Source organism: Dermacentor albipictus, chromosome 3 (assembly GCF_038994185.2).
Source record: "Dermacentor albipictus isolate Rhodes 1998 colony chromosome 3, USDA_Dalb.pri_finalv2, whole genome shotgun sequence".
NCBI lineage: Eukaryota > Metazoa > Arthropoda > Arachnida > Ixodida > Ixodidae > Dermacentor > Dermacentor albipictus.
This window is the reverse complement of record NC_091823.1, coordinates 37692462-37712278: the sequence shown is the minus strand read 5'-3', so window position 1 is coordinate 37712278 and position 19817 is coordinate 37692462. Positions and strand designations below refer to the sequence as shown.

At 46.1% G+C, this 19817-nt stretch overlaps 1 long non-coding RNA gene across 1 annotated transcript in view; it reads right to left on the bottom strand.

The window, feature by feature from the left end:
- The window catches only part of LOC139057837 (uncharacterized), a 50388-nt gene that overhangs the window by 273 nt on the left and 30298 nt on the right, over positions 1–19817 (bottom strand). The window contains exons 4-5 of the long non-coding RNA XR_011513034.1: positions 19171–19252; positions 15863–16145 (exon numbers count right to left, since the gene is read on the bottom strand). This is a non-coding gene — a long non-coding RNA (uncharacterized lncRNA). The remainder of the gene's footprint in view (positions 1–15862; positions 16146–19170; positions 19253–19817) is intronic.

Sequence of the window (19817 nt, the reverse complement as noted above, 5' to 3'; positions counted from 1 at the left end):
CTAAGAATGTCTATAAGTGCTGACTGACGTAAATGTAACAAAAGGGCCTACCATGGCTCGGCTCGTGTCGGCACTTCGAGCGCAAAGACCTAGGAAATCGCTAATCTGTATTCGCCTTTGTATACCAATTGAAGTCATTATTGCTAACTGCGCGGTTGTATAGTGGGCGTGGTAACACAGAACGTTCTCGACATCACCAAATAGAGTTTGCACTCGGTTCGTACCAGCGATGTGAGTACTATGAGTACAATGATGACAGCGGCATGGCGAAGATGACACGCATAGGGATTCGAACCGGTCGAATAGGCTTGCTGGTGTCCCATTACAGGTGTTCCCATAGCTGCTAAATCTCACCGTCTTCCTAACATTTCCTAGCGGCAACCTAATAACGTATTTACCTGAGTAAGACCCGCAATTTTTTTTTCTATTTTTTAAAGGGTGCGGGCCTGAGCCACTTATGCTATGCATCGTTTGAGAGTGTAACTTATTGAAATACATTTTTTTTTTCACTTTCGCTCTCTAAAGGTGCAGGGCTTGAACAAGGGTGGGCTTTACAAAGGTAAACATGCAATATTGTATTTTTTTGAGTAAAGTTGTATCCATCCATCCATCTATGCTTCACTCAGAGGTCTGCTAGAGCGGCCCTTCTGACTGCGTGATTACCGCGCTACATATAAGGCTGGAATGTCATCGATGATACTACTGGTTAAAAGTCATGCTCCACGATACAAACTTTTACCATGTTGTATAGTGCAATACCAGGTACTCCTTTTTCTTAGTAATTCTTTCTTTCTTTTAAGCTGACTGCGGCACTAAAAAAATTTCGCCCCTTCATGTGGAGTATTTGTAAAAGCGGACATTGCTAGCACACGAGAAATGTAAATATACAATTGACTAATTAACAAAATGTCACTGAGTAACTATCAAACTAGTCGCTTTAGGGCACGTATTGCAGTTTGTGAATTCGCAAGACGACTTCATTTCTAAGGGGGGGCGTTAGTTTCGAGATATGCAATCTGAAATCGTTCTACAAAATGCATTAGCGTTGCAGTTGAATTTGCCCTGCACTGCTCAAGAAGAAGTTTCGTAAAAAGCAAAGTGAAACAACAGTACGTTTGGTCTCAAGTTCGACGACTGTTATCTCAAGACCGGTGCTAGCTTCAAAGATCTTTCCAAGTAGACGTGCCTTGAGAACTCGACACATTGAATTCATCGACCTCAACGTACATGCACCCTAAAGTGATTAGTTGAAATGTTCTTTTGAAATTGTGCTACTTAGCTAACATTTATTGTAATTTCTCGTGCAATTTTTGTCGGCCTGATAGATTACCTCAGATATTTTCTTTAGAACAAACAGAAAAAAACGATACCTGTTAAAATCAACACACGATCTCTGAAACATGAATACATTCGCGAACTTAAGCCTGCTCTATACAGACAGAGAATACAAAACTCCTGTCACACGAGCAAACTAAAGTACACTTTGAGCAAGTGCACTTCAGCGCGCCGGGTTTCATTTTAGCAGCGCGACGCTAAACGAAAAAGAAAAATGTTATTTCAAACAAGTGGTAACGGCGATCGGCAGCCAGAAAGCAAAGCATATATTTGTAAACAGCCCGAGGACGAGTAGGTTCTGTTGTTTTCTTTTTTTTTTATTTGTGCAGTATGGCACATTTTACTACCTTGTCACTTTAGAAATTAAAAAAAATAGTGTTATTAAAATTGACTCCTGGCTCTGTTTTCAATATTACTTTACTTATTGTTTACTCATATCTAACGAGACTACACACTTCGCCGCCGAGAAGTGTGTTCGCTGAACACACTTGCCGACTTACGAGTTGGCTTTGCAGTAAAGTTCCTAAGCGTTGCCGTGTGGCAGCTTGCGAATCACACTAGCGAATGTATTCGCTCGCAGTGCACTTAAGTTTGCCCGTGCCCGTGTGACGGCGGTATTAGATTTAAATCATGTCTCAAGGCCTATTACGGTGAGCACGTAAGGATGTGGGAAATAAGGCTTAGTGCGGCTCCCCATGGAAGTTTGGCATGCGAAGCTCCATAAGTGTGTCCCTTATACTCATCAACCTGCGCCAGATGCATTGTGCACCGAAGATTTGAAGCAAAGTGATAAACTCAATCCAGGACACAAATAATAACGAACACTGTGGCGTCAGTGAGCGTGGCCCGCGAAATGTTCAGGGTGACAAATGTAAATTCACACTGGTGTCAAAACCAATTACACGAGAGGTCTCCAACCCCCCGTACTCGATTAAAGAAAGCAAATGCTAATTAGCAACCGAACAATTCACGCCCCCGCAGCGGTTCTCTTCGCCACAATTCATATGAAGCAATGGCCGGTAGTGGCGAACACAAATGAAGACCGATGATAATGAAAGGTATAGTATAGGTCTTAACTCATGCTCATTTACAACAGTGCAAATTAGTTATCGCCCAGACTATAGACAAAAGTACAGCTTTTGTCACAACAATTCACATCGGACAAGGGCCTACCGTACAATGAAGTGGTTTTCTTTATTGATGCTATACATTGGCTAGACGTGTAAGATAATCGGTGCTTATTCGTAGTTCAAGCTCTTATTGATATTTATTCAGATGAATAAAGCACGTTTTGTTCTTATATAGCTGCGGGCGCGTATTATTTATATATCTGTATCTTCCTCACCTATATGTTATTCGTATAGTGCAGCCCGCCTTTATCGATTATATCTGCATGCACGTATTATCTCATCTATGTATCATTCTAATCTGCGCGCACTGCACCCTCAGACCATATCGCAACCTGGCATACCTCCACAACTCTTCGAAAGTGTATGCAGTGCCGGTCTGCTTCCATCGTTTATCTGTATACAGTAGACCTGGTTTGCTCTTGGCTATCTTCGGGTTTAATTTTTCGAGGATGTCCCGCTTTTTCTAATCACCGCATCACCTTCTTTTTATTACTGCTGCTTGGAACAAAGTAACCGTCAGCACTGTCAGATTAAATTATTCTACTTTATTATTTCATTTAGGTAATAGTAAAATGAATTCATCTTAACAAAACGTCGTTTTATGCATTGAAGCACAAAAGTAACTGGACCACCAATGCAAGGTTCGCAAGGTTCGAGAATTAATATATCGAAACTGATGTCATCCAATGAATTCGTTCTAAGTGAATCCGCCTTGCGAACTCCATGGGTGGCATTTGTAAATTGCAACATGGGCCATAAAGTAGTAAGTTAAAAACGTAAGTAGTGAATTTTTCTTTATTAGTTGATCATGCACCTCATTTTTTTTTTTGCAAGCAATGTCCGTCTCTTTGGATAGAACAACTCATGAACTGTAATTGTGCTATGTGCGACAGGTAACCTTTAAAATTTTTTAAAGTGTTCGCTGAAACGCCCTGTATGTATACCAAAAGCATGCCTACCCTGTATCTTGGCGTTATATTTTTCAACGAACAATATTTTTTTTCGCATGGCGATCTTGTAGCAGACTCCTGGCAAACAGAACGAAATTGAATTTTGCGTATCCATGCAGCGTTTTAAGTTTCCAGTTATCATCATTATTTCCTACGTGCCTCTGCAGCGACCAAGTTTCCGTGTACTACTACTGCTACTACTACTACTACTACTACTACTACTACTACTACTACTACTACTACTACTACTACTACTACTACTACTACTACTACTAATAATAATAATAATAATAATAATAATAATAATAATAATAATAATAATAATAATAATAATAATAATAATAATAATAATAATAATAATGGTTCATTTATACACATCCAAAAGCAAAACAAGGAAACGGGCTTTTCTAAGTCCACGAGGACTCGTGGCACTAGGTCTGGAAGAGTCGGTACAGCGATGCGGTTACATATTGACACGTGTATTTATATTTATCGGGCGACCAGGTTTCACCGCCTAAGAAATCGTATCGCACAGCGCGGGACGCGCTTGAATGTATCCGAAGTTTCTGGAAAGTTATCGATGCTTCTATCCGCAGTCTGTTGTTGCCGAACCTTGTGTTATCTGATTTATTCGCCTGACGCGAATGATGTAGAACTTTATGGAAGGCACGCGGGTGCCAACGATTAGTCTGGAACATTCGACGATTGTGTATAAAAGCCGACGCGCTTGAACCGCTGATCAGATTTTCGACGATCGCCGACCGTGTTCGCCGCTATCGTTGTGCTATAAGTGTAGCCTCTTTTGTGGGCACAGGTTCGCCCAATAAAAGTTAGTTTTGTCTATCACAGTATTGCTACTGTGTTCTTAACGTCACCACCACGTGACATCTGGTGGAGGTGCTTTTGGTCCATGTACCGGACGCCCCCGACAAGCCGTGATCCAAGCCCGGAACGCAAAGACAACACCAACGCAGTCCCGGACCATCGAGCAAGCCGCCGTCTTCAACAACTGCCCCCGGAGCACGGACTTTTGCCTGAGACGACCAGAAAGATTGCCACCAAGTCCACCCCAATGGCAGCCCCGGCATCGCCCATCGTGCTACAGCAGCCCAGGGAGCCTCCGACGTTCCGTGGTTCAACTTTCGAGGACCCGGAAGGCTGGCTTGAGACGTACGAGAGAGTCGCTACGTTTAACAACTGGAACAGCGACGACAAACTGCGATATGTCTTCTTCGCATTGGAAGATGCGGCCAGGACGTGGTTCGAGAACCGAGAAGCCACCCTAACGACCTGGGAACTTTTCCGAAGCAGCTTCCTGAAGACATTCGCAAGCGTCGTACGCCGAGAACGAGCCCAAGCGCTATTGGAAACCCGGGTGCAGCTACCTAATGAGACGACCGCGATCTACACGGAAGAAATGAGCCGTCTCTTCCGCCACGCCGACCCTGAAATGCCCGAGGAGAAGAAAGTGCGCCTGCTGATGCGTGGTGTGAAGGAGGAACTTTTTGCCGGAATGGTACGAAGCCCACCGAAGACCGTCGACGAGTTTCTTCACGAGGCCACTAGCATCGAGAAGACACTCGAGATGCGAAACCGGCAATTCGACCGCCGCACGACCTCGACAAACATCGCCGGAGTTCAGTCACTGGCCGCCGACGACCTGCGCGAGACTATCCGAGCTGTCGTGCGGGAGGAGCTACAAAAGCTGTTCCCATCATCACAGCCTCAAGTAGCTTCGATTGCCGACGCCGTGCGTGAGGAACTCCAACAACAACTTGGAGTAGCCCCTGAATCGCCGCAGCGTGAGCCGCAAGCGATGACCTACGCCGCCGTCGCACGCCGTCAAGGACCCCCTCCGCGACCACGCCAGGGCCCTGTCACGCCACAGTTTCGTCGTCCGCCGCCGCCGCCGCCAGCACGACCACCCGTTGCCCAGCGCACCTACGCGAGGAAGACGGACATCTGGCGTGCTCCTGACCACCGCCCGCTCTGCTACCACTGCGGAGAAGCGGGTCATGTCTACCGACGATGTCCGTACCGGGAGATGGGACTTCGAGGTTTCGCCGTCAACGCGCCGCGTCCACAGCTTGGCGAGCGCCCACGTGACATCGCCGATTACCTCGCCGCTACTCAGTGGAGCCCTCGACGGCCGTCCCGTTCGCCATCACCAGGCCGCTACCTGTCGCCGCAGCGCCGACCATACACTGGCCCAGCCCGGGGCCGGTCAGCGAGCCCATATCCGGAAAACTAAAAGCAGCAACCGATGGAGGTGCGGTTGCTGTTCGTCGAACTGACGAAGATCCTCCGCCGCCGACGAAGACGACGACGAAACGATCTCGACGACATAACAACGACACGCCGCCGTCCCGACGAAGTCAGGAAGGCAAGACTACACCGATGAACGACGACTTGACGACGCGACGTTCCAACTTCAGTTCAACACGACGCAGCCGTGATCCGACGCCACGACCTAACTGCAACGCCAGACAAAGAACCACCGACCTCGACGTGCTTCTCGACGGCCACGCAGTCACTGCCTTAGTCGACACAGGGGCTGATTACTCCGTCATGAGTGGACACATCGCCGCCCAGTTGAAGAAAGTTAAGACTACGTGGGAAGGCCCTCAAATTCGAACCGCTGGAGGACACCTCATCACGCCGTCTGGAGTCTGCACGGCAAGAATTACCGTTCATGACTGGACTTACCCTGCCACCTTCGTTATCCTCCAACAGTGTTCACGAGACGTCATTCTCGGCATGGACTTCCTGAACCAACACGGCGCAATCATCGACCTGAAGTCGAAGTCAATAACGCTGTCGGAAGATCAAGCGATACCGCCGGAGAGCCCTCGTAGTCACCACGCCTTGAGGGTGCTCGAAGATCAAGTGAGCATCCCGCCTCGCTCCAGCATTGTCATTTCGGTCGGCCCCGAAACACCCGCTGACGTAGAAGGCGTCATCGAAGGCGACCAACGTCTTCTGCTCGAACGTGAAATTTGCGTCGCAAGAGGGATCGCTCGACTGCACGGAGGAAACACGAAAGTGTTGCTGACAAACTTCAGCAAGGAGTTCAAGCACATCAACAAGGGCACGACCATCGCATACATCGAGGAAATTGTGGAAACCAGCGATGCCTTTGTCCTCTCGGATTCTGTCGCATCTACCCCGACGACCGTAGTTCCCGAGCCAGACTTCGACATAAATCCAAGTCTCCCCATGATTAAGAAGCAACAGCTCAGAAGTCTGCTTCGACGATACAAAGACTGCTTTTCGACGTCATCGAGGATTCGACAAACCCCAGTCGCAAAGCATCGCATAATAACCGAAGAGTGCGCTCGACCACTCCGCCAGAGCCCTTACCGAGTTTCGACGCGAGAACGCGAAGCTATAAGACACCAAGTCGACGAAATGCTGCGCGACGACATCATCCAGCCGTCGAAAAGCCCGTGGGCGTCTCCAGTTGTTTTAGTGAAGAAAAAGGACGGAACCCTACGTTTCTGCGTCGATTATCGTCGATTGAACAAAATCACGAAGAAAGACGTATACCCCCTCCCACGGATAGACGACGCATTGGATCGGCTCTGCAATGCTAGATACTTCTCATCGATGGACCTCAAGTCTGGCTACTGGCAAATAGAGGTCGACGAAAGGGATCGCGAAAAGACCGCCTTCATCACGCCAGACGGCCTCTACGAGTTCAAGGTTATGCCATTCGGACTGTGTTCGGCACCTGCAACGTTCCAGCGCGTCATGGACACAGTATTAGCAGGACTGAAGTGGCAGACCTGTCTCGTTTACTTGGATGACGTCGTCGTCTTCGCCGGGAATTTCGACGATCACCTCAAGCGGCTTGCGACAGTACTAGAAGCCATCAAGTCGTCAGGGCTTACTCTGAAGCCGGAAAAATGCCGCTTCGCTTACGATGAGCTTCTGTTCCTAGGCCACGTAATCAGCAAATCTGGTGTCCGTCCAGACCCGCAAAAGACAGCTGCAATCGCACAGTTCCCGCAACCCATCAACAAGAAGGCAGTGCGTAGGTTCCTTGGCATGTGTGCCTACTATAGGCGCTTTGTCAAGGACTTTTCACGCATCGCGGAGCCGCTAACACATCTAACGAAATGTGATGTCGAGTTCAAATGGGAAACACCGCAGGCCGACGCATTTGAAGAACTCAAACGACGCATGCAGTCGCCGCCGGTACTTGCGCACTTCGACGAGTACGCCGATACAGAAATCCATACTGACGCCAGTAGCCTAGGCCTCGGTGCCGTTCTAGTCCAGAGGAGAAACGGAGTCGAACAGGTGATAGCTTACGCTAGCCGGTCGCTGTCAAAAGCGGAAGGCAACTATTCTACGACCGAAAAGGAATGCCTCGCCATCGTTTGGGCTACAGCTAAATTTCGCCCTTATCTTTATGGCAGGCCATTCAAAGTCGTCAGTGACCATCACGCGTTGTGTTGGCTAGCGAATATAAAGGATCCTTCAGGACGACTCGCGCGGTGGAGCCTCAGACTACAAGAATACGACATCACTGTCACCTACAAGTCCGGACGAAAACACTCCGATGCCGATTGATCACGCGCCCCCATTGACCCGCCGCCGCAAGACGACGAGAATGACGACGCCTTCCTCGGAATGATAAGCGCGGAAGACTTCGCTGCACAGCAACGGGCAGACGCGGAGCTAAAAGGCCTCGTCGAATATTTGGAAGGGCACACCGACGTTGTCCCCAGGGCATTTAAGCGCGGATTATCTTCCTTCACGCTTCAAAACAATCTACTCGTGAAGAAGAACTTCTCCCCAGTCCGCGCCAACTACCTTCTTGTTGTCCCGTCAGGACTTCGTCCAGAAGTATTGCACGCCCTACATGACGATCCGACCGCTGGACACCTAGGATTTTCCCGGACACTATCAAGGATACAAGAAAAGTATTATTGGCCGCACCTGACCGCCGACGTCGCCCGTTATGTCAGAACATGCCGAGACTGTCAGCGACGCAAGACACCGCCGACAAGGCCAGCCGGATTACTACAGCCGATCGAGCCTCCTTGCCGACCATTCCAGCAGATCGGGATGGACTTGTTGGGACCCTTTCCGACGTCAACAACCGGAAATAAATGGATCGTCGTGGCGACGGACTACCTCACCCGCTTCGCTGAAACTAAAGCACTGCCGAAAGGTAGCGCAGCCGAAGTGGCGAAATTCTTTGTCGAAAACATCCTGCTGCGACATGGTGCCCCAGAAGTCCTCATCACCGACAGAGGAACGGCCTTTACAGCGGAGCTCACCCAAGCCATTCTGAACTACAGTCAGACAAGGCACAGGAGGACAACGGCCTACCACCCGCAGACGAATGGTCTTACGGAGCGGCTGAATAAGACCCTCGCCGACATGCTAGCGATGTACGTGGACGTCGAACACAAGACGTGGGATGCGGTCCTGCCGTACGTAACATTCGCTTACAACACGGCGGTGCAAGAAACAACACAGATCACGCCGTTTAAGCTGGTTTACGGCAGGAATCCGACGACGACGCTCGACGCCATGCTGCCCCACGTCGCCGACGAGGAAAATCTCGACGTCGCTAGCTATCTCCAGCGCGCCGAAGAAGCCCGACAGCTCGCCCGCCTGCGGATAAAGAACCAGCAGAGGACCGACAGCCGACACTACAACCTCCGACGACGCTTTGTTGAGTACCAGCCCGGTGACCGTGTTTGGGTTTGGACCCCTATACGCCGACGAGGACTGAGCGAGAAGCTTTTGCGTCGCTATTTTGGACCGTACAAGATCATCCGACGTATTGGTGCACTGGACTACGAGGTCGTGCCAGACGGCATTTCGCTGTCACAGCGGCGCCGCTCACGACCTGAAATTGTCCACGTTGTGCGGCTCAAGCCGTACCACCAGCGTTGACCAACTTTGGCACTTCGCGTAACTGACCTTTGGACTTTATTTCTTTTCGTTGTTTTGTTACCTATGTTTAATAAGTGTCCCTTTGTGTTTCGCTCTCTTTGTAGCATCGGGACGATGCTTTTTAAGAGGGGGGTATTGACACGTGTATTTATATTTATCGGGCGACCAGGTTTCACCGCCTAAGAAATCGTATCGCACAGCGCGGGACGCGCTTGAATGTATCCGAAGTTTCTGGAAAGTTATCGATGCTTCTATCCGCAGTCTGTTGTTGCCGAACCTTGTGTTATCTGATTTATTCGCCTGACGCGAATGATGTAGAACTTTATGGAAGGCACGCGGGTGCCAACGATTAGTCTGGAACATTCGACGATTGTGTATAAAAGCCGACGCGCTTGAACCGCTGATCAGATTTTCGACGATCGCCGACCGTGTTCGCCGCTATCGTTGTGCTATAAGTGTAGCCTCTTTTGTGGGCACAGGTTCGCCCAATAAAAGTTAGTTTTGTCTATCACAGTATTGCTACTGTGTTCTTAACGTCACCACCACGTGACAATATTTATATAAGAACACATTTTTTACCAACTTTCAGAAGAATAGTTGGTAGTATTACCTTTTAACGGACAATGACATAGCAAACAAAGAGAAAAGCATACATAACTAAAGTAAGGAATCGGAACTAAAATTCTACATATCATCATTAATTTCTTCAACTGTTCTATTTAAGTTGCAAAAAAGAATTCACCAGCAAAATCATTAAATATTTCTGGGATGTATACACTTCTCGCTTCTCCATGTTTGATAGGCAAATAGGGTACTTTAAAACGTTTTTTGTTGCTTAAGAATCGAGGTGCTACATGTGCCTCCTTGAATTCATCGCTCGAATTGTGCCGCATAATAACCATTCTGGTAAATAAATCCTGGAATGTGCAAAATCCCAATTCATAAAAAATATTATTCCAATGTAGTGTAGTACGATAAGCAACATTTTTAGATATATATGTTTTAGTAATTTATCAATCCGATTTTTCCATCGCTCTGAACAAAAGGCGGAGATCGTTATGCCAGGCCTCAGCACACTGTACGCTAGTGCGTGAACTATCATTTTCTCGACTGGTAGAAGTACTAAACCCTTTATGTTGAAAGGTACATATGCAACACTCGGTAGCTTGACACATAAAAGTTCCATGTGATGCTGCTAAAACATGCCGCTGTGAAACGTTATACCAAGGTATTTGAATGTCTCCACATGTTCTATAGCAGAATATTTGCAAGAAATATAATGTTCATCGTGTAAAAATATTGGTAAGTTTAGTTTTTTTTTTTTAGTTTTTAAAGGGCTTCGAAAGCACCTAATTTTGCTTTTTTAGCATCGATATATGCACAATTTTCTTCAAACCCTTGCATGGCCTTATGAACCGCATTCTGAAGAGCGTTAATAGCTTCCTCATAACGCATATCGCGTGTGAGTAGGACCGTACCATCTGCATATTGATAAACCATAGTTTTTCTAATTATCGTGGGAAAATAGTTCATAAATAAGTTGAATAGCAGAGGTGACAACACAGATCCTTGTGGAATCCCTGCTGTAAAATATTTCCTAGCGCTAACAATTCCTTTACTACCCATGACTGCATGACTTTACTGCATGACTGTCATGCAACTAATTGCGAAGAAGATCAAAAAACGGCGCCCTGAAACCCAAACGAAAAAACTTTTCCAACAAAATACCATGATTGACAGTTCGAAACGCTTTTTCTAAATGCAAAAACAGAGCACAAATGTGCAGGTTCTTATCTAAAGCAGAATATAATTACTCGGTGAACTCTTCCGACATTGCAACAGTACTTCGCTCAGCAATAAATTCATACTCTCTTGGTGTTAGGACAGAAGATTTCTGTAATAAGGAAGTCATACAAACGAACAGAAGTTTTTCCAGTATTTGAGAGAGTATAGGAAAAACAAAGATAGGTCTATAATTTTTAACATCATCTTTTTTCTTTTCCTGCTTTATACAATGTCTTACCAATCGCCATTTTTAATGCATCCATGATAATAATAATAATAATAATAATAATTGTAGCATTCCTACTTAAAGGACACAGTAAACGTAAAGCATTGCTGTGGAACTGGCGTCCATCTTGTCTACATTTTATTCTCACTTCCTTCTTCTCTTCTCCTGAACCCAGACTCCTGCGCTTCTTCATCTTCTATTCCAAGGCTCATACCGCTTCACCCTTCCAGGTTTCTTTTGCTAACCCCTCCTGGGGTAATACTTGAAAACGTTTCCAATCGAAGCACATTCAACTGAGCCACGTTCGCCAATGTACCACACAGTCTTCAATATTCCTTTCTGAGTGGCCGTCTTTGTCACAGAGTAAGGACCATAAAATTTGGCATTGGATTCTCTTACTCCTTTCCTAACTAGAATGAGGTCGGTGACTTGAATGTCTGGAATATCTGAGCAATGTCTCTTGTCAAAATTTTTTTTTCATTCGTTTACGGTACCTCTCCTCCTGCGATTTCTGTTTCCTTTCCTCGACGATCTGGAGATTTTCTAACAGCCCAAGTTCACGGTCCGCCTGAAGAATAGGGGTTTCTCCTGAAGAAGCGAATTGCGGGCTGCATCCCAAGCCGCTGGTGTAGGAGCGATTGTGATGTCTTACAGCTGCTTCTAAAGAGCATTTCCAACCACCAGGGAAACTATCGTACATCCTGATGTATTGTTTAACATCTCGTATAGCACGCTCTGCAAGCCCATTCGCTGCGGGATGGTATGGCGCACAGAACTGGATTGATATATTATGGTCTCGAGCCCATCTTGCTAGCTTTTCGCTCTTGAACGCTGGACCGTTGTCACATACAATTGTCTTGGTTGTCCTAAACATATCCCGTTCGAGAAGGGCGATGACACTATTCGCATCTTCTTTTCCTGCCCGTGCCGCGACCATCCTGGTGCATTCATCTATGGCCAGAAGAAAAGCTTGCGTTTTTCGGACTCCTTCTCGTTTCTTATTTAGCTCGGCGAAATCCAGGTGTATAACTTCAAAAGGCACATTTGAGTGGCAAGGTATTATCATGGCGTCCGTAGGCTGCTTATATTTCACTTTGTTGATTTGACAAATGTGGCATGAACGAACGTATCGATTGACGTCGTCTTTCATGTGAGGCCACGTAAATCTCTTGACTAGCTTGTTGTAGGTGCGCCAAAATCCGTCGTGTCCTCCAGATTCTGGGCTATCGTGGTACAAATAAAGCACCCTGGAAACCAGCGTTGGTGGGACTTGATAGCGACCTTCCCTAAAAATCAATTGTTCAGTGCCTTCCCACAATTTAATTTCATTGATTTCTGCCGATTGTTCGTTGTTGGCCTGTATCATCAGTCTAGACAATGCATCTGCATCAGTCAAAAGGGGTCCAGGTCTGTGGGAGATGGTGAAATCGAACTGCTGCAAATAGTTCACCCATCTGGCGATACGTCCCTTAGGTTGGGTCATATTCAAGAGATGAGTGAGGGCTTGGTGATCGGTGAACAAAGTAAACTTCGCACCTTCTAGGTACGTACGGAAGTACTGAATTGCTTTGAGGACTGCAAGAGCTTCCTTTTCAGTAGTGGTGTAGTTGACTTCAGGTGGCTTGAGGGTGTAGCTGTAGTAACCTACTACGTGTCGCTTTTCTCGGCCGGATGCTTCTGGACATTTCTGGTACAAGACTGCACCTGTCCCATAGTGTGAGGCGTCGGTATTCAGTTCAAAGGGTAAAGTGAAATCTGGTATGCGTAGAATAGGGTCAGCAGATATTCTGTGCACCAGATCACGGTAGACTCTCTCACATTCCTCATTCCACTCAAATGGAACTTCTTTCTGTGTTAGGCGCGTGAGGCATCTTGTTTTGATGGCAAAGTCTTTTATGAAGGGCCTGAAATGTCCTGCTAATCCCAAAAATACACGCAATGAGTGTACGTCATATGGTTTTACCAGTTGGGATATCCTCTCGACGGACTCTTGTTTCGTGCTTTTGGTAGTCCCATCAAAGACTCTTCCAAGAAACACCACTTTTCTTTGAAAGAACGCACTTTTCTTAAAATTAACCTTGAGGTGTGCCAAGCTCAAGGCATTTAATACCTGGGACAGGTGTGCCTGATGCTCCGTCTCTGTTTTGGAGAAGACAATAATATCGTCTATGTACACGTTACAAAAGACACCTAGGAAAGGCTTCAGGACTTCGTTCATAATCTTCTGGAACCATGCTGGTGAGTTTTTCCAGCCGAAAGGAAGCCGGTTATACTCGTACAGGTCGAAGGGCGTGATAAAAGCAGTGTACATTTTTGTTTCTTCGGTTAGCGGGATCTGCCAGAAACCTTTGCACAAGTCAATACGTGAAAAACATCGGCAACCACCTGTCTCATCTATAATCGTGTCTATCTTCGGCATGGGAAATGGTATAAGTTCTGTCTGTCGGTTGAGAACCCTGTAATCTGTGCACAGTCTGAAAGTTCCGTCTTCTTTCGGCGCAATAGTTATGGGAGAGGCGAAGGGTGACACCGAAGGCCGGATTATATTGGCGTCTAGCATCTCCTGCAATTCCTTCTTCAACCATATCTTGCGCTCTCTTGACATGTTGTAAGGTGATTTTCGGATGACGGTCTTGTCGGTGAGTTCGAAAGGCACCTTGTGTGACGTCATCGCCGGTGGATAGCTTCCTATGCATACTAGTTCAGGATAGGTCGTTGCAATATCCTCCGCGCAATTGACAACTCGCAGGTTATCCTTTCTATCCGGCTGTGTCTCTTGCCTTGATAGTCCTTCCACTAAAACCGCATCGTCCCAGTATACGTTGATTTTTAGTTTCTTTATATCTGGTCTGGATAGCAGAAAGTCATACGTCACCCCCTCAATCACCAGTACTTCACTCGCTATTTCATGACCTTGGAACTCTATGTTTACTGAGGCCCACTGATTATGCATTGTCACTTTTCCATCGTAGCCTTGCACCCGTAGTACTCTTCCACTATGCAGGTGACTTGCATCTACCAGTTTGGCATTTATTATAGACACAGAAGCACCGCTGTCAACCAAAGCCATCATGTGTCTGTTTCCCACTTTCACAGGGATGTGAAGTAGGCTAGAGCAAGTTAAATAAACAGTCTCAGTTGTGGTCATCGGGTCGGACTGATCACCCTTGTTTATCAGTTTTTTTGTCGTCGGAGCCTCTTCAGCGTCCGAAAGTAGGGGAACAGGGTCGCTGTCGATGTTATGCACCCGACCTCTGGGAGCGCGCCAACCCAAGCTCTCTGTGCCGCCTGCAAGGCGGCGCGGTTCTCGCTGATTACGGCTTGACCAATCCGTGCCGGACCGTGTGAAGTGACCGCTTGAGCTAGCGTTTATATTTTCTTCTGAAGTAAATGATATGTCGTGAAGGCACTCCAGGAGCCCGTCCATAGTTTTAGGTGACCGTAGTTGCACTTGCTTCAGGACTTGCGCGTGCAGTCCGTGCATTATTAGTGCTACTACGGCAGACGGAGGAAGCATAGGCTCGGCCAGCTTTAAAAGGCGGCATTTGTCAAAGAAATACTCTACGAGGGAGCCTTGCTTGAATTTGAAATTAAGCGCGGCGTCCCACCTTTGCACTGGGTTGCTTCGGAATGTCGTCAAGAATTTTTCTTTCCACTGATTCCAAGAGTTGCCAGCCTCTTCAATAATGTGCAAATCATACCACTTCCGTGCAACACCGCTTAAGTAACTACGCATGTGAGTAATCTTGTACTCATTAGAGTGCCAGTTGTTCTTTCCAGCGGCATATTCATAGAATTCAAGCCAACCTTCTGGACTTGATGACATGCCGTCGAATGCATCAGGTTCTACAAATTTAGTCACTGGCTTCTCAGCGTTTAAAGAGCTTATAAGCGATGTCACCAGCTGGTTTTGTTGCGAAATCTGTTCTTGTTGTAGCCGAAGTGCTTTCAAAACGAGGCTCACCTCTTCCGTCGACGACTGTGATCCAGAGTCCTTCCGACGCATCGGTTGAAGAACTAATTCGTCGAAGATCACCAGAGGCAAGTTCACGTTCACAGCACCCTTCCGACGTAGTTCATCAGGGTCCATGGAAGCCTTCTCTAAAACCAGGTTCATGAGTTCTGCCGAGTTGAGTTCGCGAGGTAGTTCCACCGCTGGTTCATCTTCAGCTTGGTATCTCGAAAAGATGATCTTGTCCGCGGAGGTCTCCTCAAGGAAAAATCTCACCCACATGTTGGAGTTCGCTGTCGGCTGCGCCAAAATAATGTAGCGTTCCTACTTAAAGGACACAGTAAACGTAAAGCATTGCTGTGGAACTGGCGTCCATCTTGTCTACATTTTATTCTCACTTCCTTCTTCTCTTCTCCTGAACCCAGACTCCTGCGCTTCTTCATCTTCTATTCCAAGGCTCATACCGCTTCAATAATAATAATAATAATAATAATAATAATAATAAATAATGTAAATGTAGTCTACGGCTTGCCAGGCAGGGCGCTTCACGCATCGCAAGATTCTCACTCACAAGCGTGTAGACGCCACAGGCGAAGCTTCCTTTCCGCACCGACAGCCAGCAGCAACAGGACCTGAGCAGTGCCATGACTCGCGTGGAAAGGACGGCACGGGTCTCGCAGGGAAGCAGCAGCAGCAGCAGCGAGTCGCTTCGCGCAGCATGGCGCGCCTCCTCCGGCTCGCGCAAACGCACGCGACAACCGTGCGGCACGCCGAGGAACAGCGAAGTGCGAGCGCCGGAATCGCCACGACCGAGTCGCCCGGAGCGCTAACGCCACTCTGCGCCGATCCGAACTCTGAGAGAGAGAGAGAGAGAGAGTGAGGCAGGAGGGAAAGGAGAGCGCGGCCGAAGGGGCTCGCCGCTTAGTCGAGTCGTCTTTTACCGGTGGCGTCACGCAGGTCGCCTTCGAGCATTCTCCTGGCACTGATGGCGTTCGTTCATTCATTCATTCATTCATTCATTCATTCATTCATTCATTCATTCATTCATTTTCTCCACATTTCTTTCTCTCTCTGCTTTCACCTCCTCAATCTCGAAGGCAGCTCGAGCATCGCTCAGCATTGGATAGCTCTCTCCCTCAACGAAAGCCGTTCGCTTTATCCAGATAGAACAAGATAACGCGTGCAGCCACCGCAGAGCTTAACATGAACACTCGGAAAGGCAAGCGTCTGGCTAAGTAGTGGGGTTTAGCCTCCCGACACTGAGCATTGGGTTATGAGCTACGTCGCATGCAAGGAAGGGCTCCTGATTAATTATTACGACATGGGGTCTTCTATTATCGTCTTCTCATATCTATGTCTACTGCAGGATGAAGGCCTCTCACAGCGATCTCCAATTAATCCTGTCTTGCACTAGCTGATTCTCCTATAGTGTGCACCGAATAAAGGGTAAAGGGCGTTTCCATTTTTTTTTTCGTGACCAATATAGGCAACGCTACCCCGTGGCCATTGAACCACGGTGGCGCGTCAAGTATCTAAGGATCTCTTTTCTTTTTCATTCGGTAATAATCGCTAATGAGATGTTCTCCCAGCAAGTTATACTATGTCTCAAAAGAAGCCACAAAGGAAGGCAAAGAGGCATTTCTTCCGATTTCAAAAACATTTATTTCAGAATAACTACCAGCAAATTTATATGCAGAATGGAACAAAATATGGAATAAAGAAGGAACAGATAGTTGCACTTACAAATAGACAAAGAACGTAAATGACATTCCGAAACACTGTCCAACAAATTTCTATTCTTCCCAGGCACTGACAGGACATGGGAGCTTCCCTTTTTACTTCTCGCGATTTAAAATAACGGAAGAATCAAAATGTCGATCCGAGAAAGACATTGATTGTTTTGACCCCCATCTGGAAGACTATTCGCTTGTAACTACACAACGAAATGAACTTATCAAAAATATAGGCGATAACTTACAATATCGAGAACTATAAATTATTATTAACAACGAAACAATGACGATTCTAGAGGAAATAGTAGAAAAATATAACGAAGTCACTATACAATGTTAAATAAAGACAAAATCGGCTAAAACACTGAAAACGAAAATTGAAAACAACATCTTCAAACATATTCTAACTTGGTTATGAGAAAGAAATGGTGCATAAAAAGCATTATTGGTGAGGACTCCTCAGCCGCTCTTTTTCATCAAACAGCCAATATCACCAGAACAAACCAACAAAATAACAGATGCACACACAAGAACACAGTGGGCTACAACGATCAGAAGCAAACCGCTTAAAACCTATCAACTTCGCAACAGGAAGCAACGGACGTAACAACCAGCACAAGAATTGAATCCGACAAGAATCAAGAATCTCGTCACGCACAAGACAACGAATGAACACCGAGAAGAAGATAGGGAGAAGAATCCCTTCAAGACGAAGACGGACAAAAAAAAACATTTTATTTAATCTTTATTTTACTTTTGTTCAATAATTGCCCGCTGACTTGCCGATCCCGCCCTCTTGGCTGTGGATGCTGATATTAGCTTTTTCTTTCTCTATTTCACCGCTCACTATACTCCTAATTTTCTATACCTATCTACTGCTTCCTACTCTTTCTCTACTCCTCACCCAACACCTCCCAAAGCAACCTTATGTCCTATTTCTTAAAACATGCGATAATTTAGTGGTACAGGTGGGGCGAATTCTACCCCTTCTCACACTGTCTCTCGCTGGCTCACGTAAAGAAAAAGAAAGAAAAACAGCGGACTTCGGCGATTCCTTCGGCCCGGAACTCATTTGCTGCTACATCAGCATTTTCCCACAGTGACGATCACCATCTTATTACTCGCATGCCTCTTTCTTTCCCTCAATAATAGCGTTCCCCCCTACAGGGAACTGGACAAGATCCTAGCTGTTATATATGGCTGTTTATTGGAGCAGGTGGAGAGGTAGTTGAGGAAGCTTTACTTCAGGTGCTCCTATCGAAACACATGTAAAAGGAGAATTCCTTTTTCTTGGCAACTACTGCACCAAATCTGGCGAGATTTGTTGTCTTTAAAAGAAAAAATTAAAATATAGTGACTGTTGATTTCGAACTCTTTATTTACATCGTCAATTTTTTTTATTAAAAATTGGCAAAAATCGAAAATCTTCAGGAAACGACACTATCAAGTTTACAGCTCTGTAACTCAGCAATGAAAATTGATATAATTATGGGAATTGCATCAAAGAGTACATCTAAAGCAGACAAAATTGATATGTGACAGTTCAGTTCAGTGCTAGGACGCGTAGTCAGTTTGTGAACTGAACTGAACTATCAGGCAACCTTTTGGTGCCCTTATTTTTATTGACTGAACTGTTCCGCAGTAACAGTGCTGGGCAATTAATACAAGGCTTAGCGCTCCTTACAGACTCTGCAAAGAATACGTGGTGACTGTGCATGTACTTCGGAGGCGAGAACGAGCTGTAATGTAGTCCTAGTAGTATAACCCTGGGAGTGTTACATATAAAGTAGTACACATAAATACCCAAGAAAGTGGATGGGGAAACGCCGCCGCGGTAGCTCAATTGGTAGAGCGTCGCACGCGACATGCGAAGGTTGTGGGTTCGGTTCCCACCTGCGGCAAGTTGTTTTCTCATCTACTTTAATTTCCATTAATTTATCATTACTTTATTTCATTTATTAAGCACATGCAATTTCCCCTGTGTTGCACTTGGTGTCAGTGTTTGTTGGCTTCTCATTATATGACTAATAATTATCGGGTCCCTCGGTTAACCCCCTTTCTTCTCGTTTATATATATATATATATATATATATATATATATATATATATATATATATATATATATATATATATATATGCTACCTACCTCAGGCGTATACCTTGTAATGTGTGCTGTCGTTTCTTAGCTTTTGGTTGCGTGCACTTCTCACTTCGGTCCTGCTTTCCTCCTGCGTGAATACGTGTAGCGACTCTTGTAGTACGAATACTAAAATAGAAAAGGCGTCTGTTTTAAAGTTTCTTCGGGCTTTAGTTCCTTCCCGAGAGACTGGACTTAAGGAAGGCGAATTTATTCATTTGTTTAAAAAAGAAGGGTAAGAAAAGGGAGATATGTCAGCGCCCAAATGCTCCCCTTGTCGAATATTGCCCCAACGATAGGGAAATGCTTTGCATTTCAAAGGGGCCGGCTTTGTTGCAGAGGTTGCCAAGCGAAGCTGGTAGATTGCGCACAAGTCATAAGTTATTTGCTTATATCGAGGAAAATAAGAAACATTTCCAACTTTCTATTGCTAGGAAGGATTATTTTTCAAAGTGTGCATCTGCATCCGACACCATGTCATATTTGCAATCGCCATATTTGTCGGCTATAACGCTTGCTGAAACTTCGTGAAAAAGCGGCGCACTAAAATTTTTCACGTATTGAATCTTTGTTTGGTCTGCTTATACATGTGAATATCCGTAATTACCAGTTGCCTTTCATTCATCTGAAGCAAATTCTGCGTTGGTCGTTGCGGG